General features: G+C 47.4%; 1 protein-coding gene across 1 annotated transcript in view; it reads right to left on the reverse strand.

Annotated features, from left to right (window-relative positions):
* Positions 1-7342, reverse strand: part of LOC132498686 (core histone macro-H2A.2) — a 54023-nt gene extending 46681 nt beyond the window's left edge. The window contains exon 1 of the mRNA XM_060112672.1: positions 7035-7342. The gene's annotated coding sequence lies outside the window, so the exon portion shown is untranslated. The remainder of the gene's footprint in view (positions 1-7034) is intronic.
* Between the last annotated feature and the right edge of the window lie 1573 nt (positions 7343-8915).

The raw sequence follows: 8915 nt of genomic DNA on the forward strand, positions 1-8915 counted from the left end.
GGGATGGAGCAGACGTGGGGTAGATTTAGGATATCTGCTGCTACTGCAGTACATGCTGACTTTTTAAGACGTTTTGTCTTTGTTGAACCAGAGGTAAGTTTTGTTTTGCTTTGTTTTTGTTTTTGCTCCTTTGTTATTAGCCTTATGTTATTTTCTAATATAAATATATTTGGCCACCTATGGTACTAGTTGGATGAGAAATGAATATAAATGAATGAATAGAAATACTCTGAGTTCTCTTTGATTCTGAGTTAGCAACGCACCCCAGTAGAAAATGAACCGGTTTGCCTTCCTGAATCTATTTATTCACAGAAAACATAATAAAAACAAAACTGTTCACTGGGTCCAGCCGGCTTTCGTCTTTTTGCACTTTCGAGAATTAACAAATCGGAACAGTGGACAAGCTATCCTGTTTCCTTAAAATCTAATAGTTTCAAATTAATAGTGAGGTGTATTGTTTTACAGTGATCTGTCTTGCTGCCCTGAGCAGGGGACTAGCTTTGAACCAAGATGAGCTGCTCAGGGAGAGCGAGGTGATGTGGCAGCTCCCTTTGGCAGTGGGTGAGTGGACCAGTACCAGTCGGTGGGTGGGCTGCAGCCCCTGGTGCTGCCTGACCCACCAGGGGCTCCCAGAGACATCCATGACTGCTGGGCCAGTTGTGGGCTCTCAAAGCTAGAGCAGACGGTGTGCTGAGCAGAGGCAGCTGCCCCGGAACGGCTCTTCCTTCATCCCTCCCCCTGCCTGCCCCTCCCCACCCTGTTTTCCTTACTGTCAGGGCTAAGGCAGTGGCTGCACTGCGGGGACCAGTGGCTGGGGGTCTGTTGCTTCAGTTGCAGTGTTCTGTGCTGGTGACAGGCAGTGTTGCTCCCTGGTCAGAGCTGTGAGGGTGCATCTTGTATCACCTGCACCAGGTAAGGGCGACGGCCAGCCTCTGTAGGGCACATCATGGTGGGAGAATGGAAGGTGCAGTGGATGGAGGAGGCGGGGGATACAGTTCTGCATCGACCAGCTGCGGCCCTTAGTCAAATCAGCTGACTTTTCAGAACCTTCCTTTTGCTCAAACAAAGCCTTTCAGAAGCTCTAATATGTATAACACACAGAAGGAGGGGGAGTTATGCTGGTTGGAGTGGGGAAGGCCTGGGAAGCTTGATGGCTTGGTCCCCACCCTTTCCTGCTTTGGGCCTCTGGGCCCTGTGGCGCTCCACTGGAGAACCATGGCACCAGCTGACCTCTGAGGTCCTTTCTGACCTAAAAGTTGCTGCTACTCTAGGAAGATGCTCAAAATGTCACTCCTTCTGAGCCCCGACCCTCCATCTGTTACTTCGTTCATAGAGACGGAACAATCAGGTAGAATTAAATCACATGCCAGTGATCTTTCCTTCAAAGTCACTATTTCATCACCCATGATAACAACAGAAAAGAAAGAGTGGGCTTGAAAAACTGCTTTACTTTGTTTATGGCCTGCCTCTTCTCCACCCCAAGACAATGATCGACATTGTTTACTGAAGAACAGCAGAGGTGAAAATCCAGTTTAGAAGCAAGGGGGCAATGATGACCACCTCATTGAAATTCTGGAAAACTGGTCAATTTGGAAGTTTAGCATTCTGGTGGGGAACCCAGTGAATTATTGTCTGATCTAAAAGTGTACGGTATGAGCTATTGAAATTTACCTTTTCATAGTCTACCACCACTATTTACTGTAATGGCTTTATTGAGCAGTGAAGGCAGCAAAAATACAAGTTACGCAGTTCTGTGTATGAACCATTACTGCTGCCAGGCCAGTGAACACAGGGCCTGGGATTTCCTGGAAAAGTTTGACTTCATTTTGTTATTTTTTTGTCCTGTTGTCATGGAAATAACTCACATTTAGGCATCGAAACTATATCATCAGGACTATCTCTCATATCCAGAAACGATCTCCAAACCTTTGGTCAGACCATGTATTGCAATTCTGACCTAAACAATACGGTCACTGTAGCTTATTCTTGTGGCATCACAGAATCAGCTGAAATAAACGTCCCTGTACGAGGCTGGTGGTCGTACGCCTGTTTCCACACATGTTCTTAAAGCATGGGAATTTTGACTTGAATGACTTACTCCATTCCAAGTCCAAATTGGCAATGCCAGTCAAAATAAATTGGGCAAAGTATGATGGATGGTGAGATGGATAAATGAACAATAAAGGCTTCAGAGAAACCACCAAATTTATCTTATTTAATACTTTGTGACAAGACAGTTTAAAGTACAGTGTGATGTGGCTCAATCTGATGCTCTTTATCTTTTATTGACATAGGTAAAATAGTGATGCAAACAGGAGTTTAAAAAGAAAATCTGCATACACTAATGTTCAAATGAACATAATCTGAGAATCACTGGAACGCCAGCACCTCCTGTTCCGCCACATGCACATGAGGATGTGGGGCCGTGGAGTGAGGCTGCCTGGGCAGGAGTCCTAAATCTACCACCCACCAGTTGTGTGGTGACCTTGGGCACATTTTAACCTCTCTCTTCACTTCTGTAAGATGGGTATAACAACCGTGCCTACCTATAGGGCTGTCGTAAGAATGATAAGCGTTGATACCTTTGAAGGGCTTGGAACCGTACCTGGCAAGCAGTAAGGCATTTAGTAAACATTAGCTACTATGACTTATTTCCACAAAAGAAAGTTTTAGAGACTATTTTCACAGAATGCAGGCTAACATTTTATTTCAAAAGTGACTATTCTAATACTATATTGCTGGATTTGTGTATAACATGAGGCTTAAAAGTCAGTGATGTCTTTCTGCTTCTCTCATTGGTCTTAGGAGGCAGTGTAAAGGGGTGGAAAAGAAACAGTCCTGGGAAAACACTAAGAGCCACATACTCTACAGCAAATACTTTTGTTTTTCCCAAGGCTGGGCACTTTGGGCCCCTCTTGTTCTAATCCCATACTCCTCACCTTCCGTCTGCCTGGGAACCCACAATTATCGCAATGTTAGACCCATAGGATTTCACAAAATCATAATCTAAGACTGAAAAGGACCTGAGTGATCAGTCATTTAGACCACTCCTGCCCAATTTTAGCCACAATAAAAGTGAGGGGTTGTGGTCGTTGAACGACTTGTCCATGGCTACACAGGGACTGGGTGAGACCAGACCCAGTCCCCTCACCCCCACTTCTGGGACCTGGGTCTGGGGCTGTTTCTCTTATACTTTGTTGTATGTTTCATCTCCACTGGCACCTAGCATAGTATTATGTACACATTTGACATTCAAAAAATATTCCTTAAATGAGTAAATGAATAAGTGAAAACAACCTTAAATATTTGTTTTGAAAGTACTTTGGAGTTCCTTTTGTAGTATTTGTGGGGGGCGGAATGAATTATTTTCTCAAACACTTTTTTCTCCAACCTAATTCCCAATATGCATACCATTGTGCATCTAGGGGAAAACCAATCCCCCGTCCTCATGTTTCCACTACATTCTTTTTTAAAATACCACCTTCCAATACCATTGTTAGAACTCATGTCCTCATTTTTTTCCTTCTAAATCTAACTTAAGATATTCATAGAATCATAGTGATGAACAATTGTGACCTGTTCATTTAGTTCACTCCCCAGCCTGAACCTGGGCAGGGCAGGCCAGGATTTGAGGGAATGCACATCATCGTGCTGAGCAAAGAGGAGGTGCTAGCTAGAGCCTGGTGTCTGCATCAGGCTTCCTTCTGCCTGCCTTGTCTCCTCCTCCCCTTTCCCTCCAAATCCTGCTACATTCCCTGTGAAGCCTTGCTCAAGCCTTCCCATCCAGCTTAGAATTCTCTTCTTCCTTTAAAAACTGTCATAGCATTTTAATTATGGCTTTTATTACACATTATTAATCACTTTTAAATTAATTGTGTTTAGTTATCCAAGCAACATATAAATTAATCCAAGTTGTAAAATTTCAAATATTATAACAACGGTTATGGATGGGTATGATTAATATGATTAAAATCCTCCACGATGCATCTAATTCTTGTTTCTTTTAGTGGGTGTCTTGTTCTACACCTCTCCTATCCCTTTTTACTTATAGAAATTCATAGTTTTATTTTGTTTTTACAAAAATGGTACCATTCAATATATATTATTCGGTAATTTGCTTTTTTCGTTAATAATGCATCTCGATGACCTTTCTGTCTTAGTAATATATAGACTTACTTCATTCTTTTTAACTGCTTCCTAATTTTCCAGAAGATGTACCAGAGTTTATTTAGCCATTCTCTATTGATGGCCATTAGGGTTGTTTTCAATTTCAGAATTACCAAAACTCTGCCATGGAAGGGAATCACATAATCTGTGTACATGCCTGCCTGCTTCTCTAGGGTACATACCAAGAAATGGAATTGCTGGGTCACACAGAATGTACACATTATTAATTTTAACAGTGCCAAACTGCCCTCCAGGTTGGCTATATTAATTTACACACCTGTCAGCAGTATATAAAAGTACCCGTTTTCCCACTAGCTTGCCAATCTTAATCACTTTCCCCCTTCTTTTACCTTCCTAGATATTTTGTTTCCTAGGTTTGGGGGTGTAAGCTCTCTGAGAGCAGGGCCCATGATCTCCTCATATTTGCATTTCTTCCCCCATCCAGAGGGGTTTAAAAATTGGTGCTCCATAAACACCTGTTGAATGATCTCTAACCATACGTTTTTCGTTCATCTCTGGGCAGTACACACTTTTCAGAAGCATTTACCAAGACAGCATCTAACTTTGAGAATGAAAAACATTCTAAGAAAGTTGGTTGATTTTTTTGCACATTCCTCCTGCTGAACAAGTTACAGATATCTTTCATTTAAAGTTGCCTAAGACAGGATTCTCTTCTGCCTTGCTGGCAGGGGGCAGTGAAAACAGACCTGGTTATCTCAGACAATAGCTAGCAGCGTGTCCCACCCACTGGGAAACAGCAGACCAAAGGCGCCTCAGAATCCCTGGGAACTAGACAGAAGATGGAATGGTGAAGGAGAAGGGTCACAATCTTGGAACATTCTGGATCTAAGAAAGTAAATTCTTTTATAGAGTTTTGAAATAGAGGAAACCATTAATAATGTCTAAAGCATGGCAATAAATGGATCCAGGTGAGGAGGAACTGTGACAGGGTAGGAAAAACTGGAGTGAAGAACTGGGCATAAGGAAATCTGGATAGAGGAAATAGGGGTTTTAAAGGTGTGAATTACGTGATTCAAGAGAAACACTTCCTCCAGGCCTATATTTATTTATATGATAATCTTGGGCTAAAGCAATTCTAAAAATGCACGAGTGTAGCTCCAAATCTTGGTGCTCTGAACATTTATTTGAAAATAAGAAGAGTTTTCCAAAGGGGTAAGAGATAACTTTCAGCTAAATATGAAAGAATTGAGAATTACGTGTAGCTTGGTTTGTGTTTCACAAAAGAACTGCTCCTAAATAAGAAACATAAAGGAAGACACATGTTCGCTATTAATAATGTTTCTTTTTCTCTCACCTACTGAACCGTTTCAATAGCAACTGCGCAGCCCAGTGAGGGTACAATCGCATTTCGACACAAACAAATGAGAAGTGAGGAAACCATTTGCCGTTCTGGACCGACTGGGGAATGGCCCCCTGAGGCTGGACCGATACACCTCAGTTCATTAGCGCTGTTGGAAAACCCAAACTGCCCTTACTTTACCATCAGGGCCTCGGGGCTGTGGTCCCCGCTGCACTCCCTTAACCAGACACGAACCCGCGGTTTGGTTTCTCGGCTCATCTCTTTTCGCCCCTTTCATCCCTTCTCCTACCCTGGGGCCGTTGCCAATAAACCCATCAGTGACCGGGCCTAAATCAAGCCCGCTGTGGCCCATTTTTGGCCAGGAACAATCAGCGCCTGGAAACTACTGGAGGAGGAGGCGCATTTGGCCCTTTGGGGGCTCAGTGCCCTTCTGGCCACTGTTGTGTGGAACAAAGAGGGCAGGAGCGGAGGGCGCCCCCAGGAGGAATGGCGGGGAAAGACACCCGTGGGCGCGATTCAGGAGGCGGGCGAGACTGGAACTAGGGTGCTCCCGGAGAGCGGGCTAGGCGCCCGGGGAAGCATGGCTGGTCCCCGTCCGCTGCGCCCCGCATCTGGCGGCCGGCGCAGCCCTTTCCTGCGTCGCAGCCTCTTTACTTTTATTCCTCCCCCCTCCTATTATTATTACTATTCTTTCCCGCGCAAAGCGGGAACCCGGGACTGCCCAAGCGAGCGGCGGAGGGGCCGCCATTTCCCTGGGAAAGCTCAGCGCGCGTCGGCACCGGGCGCCCCGGAAAGGGAACCAGAGGGGAGTGCCCGGCCCCGAACCCTCCTCCGCGCCGGCCGGGGACTCAGCCGCCCGCGGCGCCCCGCTCACCGCGCAGCAACCCCCGACCCACGCCTCCGCCGCCCGCGTCCCCGGCCTGACCTTCTCCGGCGCGGCCCACCCCCGGACCCCGGTCCCTTCCCTCCTCCCGGCGCCTCCGCGCCCCTTCCATTGTCAGCCCGGAGCAACCGGCACCCGACCTGGGCACCCTCTGAGGCCCCCAGAGCGGCCCTGCCCGGGCTCTCTCGGCCCCTGCGCAGACCACCGCCCCGGACCAGTCCCCCTCGGCGGCCGGGCGCCTCCCTTCTCCCCCTCTGCGCCCCCAACGCCGCATCTCCAGGAGCCCTCCGCTCCCTCGGGACAGCCTCGCCCGGGGCTCGCGGCTGGACCCCGCATCCCTCCTCCCTCCCTCAACGCCCAAGATGCCCCCGGCTCCTCGCCGGCCACAGGAATTTTACCGCTTCTTTAGCAAGCGCCCCCCCCCCTTTATTTCCTGAGGAGGCAAGTTGGGCAGCTTGATTTATTAATTTGTCTTTCTTTTCTTTCTTTCTTTCTTTTTTTTTTTTTTGCGGGGAGGGTCGGCTCTCTGGGGAGCGCCCGCAGGGGCTGGGCGGTGAGGAGGGGCAGGGGTTCTCTCCAGCCCCTGCACTGCCCCCGCGGCGCGTTTTGTTTCCAGACCCCGAAGCCCCCTGAACAATAATGCCACCGCCATGGCGGGCTCACCTGGTGCTGTGCCGCCTGCTCCGGGCGCCCGGTGCCCTCCGCGCGCCGCTCCCAGGGCGCAGGTTCGGCCCGCGCGGCGCCGGTGCCGGGCAGGACTCTTTGCCTTTCTTTGGGTTCTATCTGTGCGTGTCAATGGCGGCAAGCGGCAGTTCTCCGGGCCGCGGATAGTAGCGGGGGGAGGAGGAGGAGGGAGAAGGGATTGCTCCTTCTCCACATAACCACCTCTAGGAGGAGTCGCTCAGCCTCATCCCCCGCCAGCCCAGGCTCCGCGACGGGTCCTGGGCTTTCGGTGGGGCTTGATGAGCTATTGTCCTTCAGGAGCATTAATGATGAAACCGCGCGGCCTCCGCGTCGCTGGCGGATCCGCTGGGTGCGCTGAGGGCCACTTGCTAAGATGAGGCTTTCCCTAGGGCTGGGCACAGAGGCGCTATGGTCACGATCCAGAGTCTCCTGTTAGCAGGATCCACCTTTGGTGGAAGAAGGCGGCGTGGGCGTTCATCCGGCAGTTCTAGGGAGAGCCTTAGAAGGTGAAAGGGAAAAAATGCCACCTTCGATGGTCTCGTGTCCTTAAATAATAATAAATACATTAACGATTGTGTCCATCACTGGGACGATAGCATAGCATAGGGTGGCCATAGCCACGACAACTGAGAATTTATATCCATGCCTGCATCTTAGCTTTTTATAAATTAAGACAGAATCCAGCGTTGCATATTCTTTGGAGTAGCAGATGTTTGTTTTCATGGGTAAGACTGTGTGCATGGACATAATTTTTAATTCAGTTGCTTTACAGTGTGTTAGTTTGTAATCTCAGCGGGTATTAAGACTAGAACGAAGCTATTGTTTTAAGGATTTCTATTAGTTTCTGGAAAAAAATATTTTTATAGGGGTGTGGTGGACTATATCAGGTGTGAAAATGGGGTTAGTAGTTGCTCTGTTCTACTGGAAGCCAGTGCTGTCCTTTGTAACTCTAGATGTTGGCCAGGGCTTCATGGCTGGGGTGGTGAGTCAAAGGCATTTGTTTATTTCAGCGGGAAATGCTAACTTGCTATGGGCCATCCATGCTTCCTCTGATCTGCTGCTCAGTCAAAGGACTAACAAAAGGAGAGGCACATTTTTGATGTCTTCACAAAAGAGAAACCCACAGGAAAACACAGTTCTCCAGCATTGGCCAAATAGCTGCATTTCAAAACCTCTTCCATTTGGCAATATTATGTGTACTTACGCCTATAAACTTATAAATGTTTAGGCAATGGGGAAACTTGGGGTGACTAAAAGCCTCCAATAGACTAAGTCCACTCCCCTCTGGATTTATACTAGTTAATCAGGGCTGTTGGTGGAATTAGGAGATGGTGCATTAGACTGGGTTCATGTCAAAGTGTTTTCTGAGCAATCAGTTGACTTCCCAAAAGATTATGGATAAAGGTACAAACAAACCTCTCTGTTTAAATCTCATATGGCTTCTCAAAGTCTCCTGGGCCCAAAGGTCTCCATTCATTGGGACTTCCTTCACTCGCCTTCCTACTCTTTTTACCCTCTCTGTGTATGACCTCACTGTTCTTTGTCTTTTTTTTTTTTTTTTTTTTTTGGCCTTACTGCGCGGGCATGTGGGATCTTAGTTCCCCAACCAGGGATTAAACCCGCGACCCCTGCATTGGAAGCGTTGCGTCTTAACCAATGGACTGCCAGGGAAGTCCTGTCCTTTGTCTTTGCAGGCACTTTCCAGGTCAGCAATCTAGTCAGGATGAAGTCCTCTCTTCCCAAGACATATATTTATATGGTTTTAAATGATCCCCTGGGGCATCTCATAATGGTTTCGATTTCCCCTTCTTAGAGGAAGCGCCTATCTCCCTTCTTATATAGATTTCTGATGCCCATTCT

The sequence above is a fragment of the Mesoplodon densirostris genome, chromosome 1 (genome assembly GCF_025265405.1).
Source record: "Mesoplodon densirostris isolate mMesDen1 chromosome 1, mMesDen1 primary haplotype, whole genome shotgun sequence".
Lineage (NCBI taxonomy): Eukaryota > Metazoa > Chordata > Mammalia > Artiodactyla > Ziphiidae > Mesoplodon > Mesoplodon densirostris.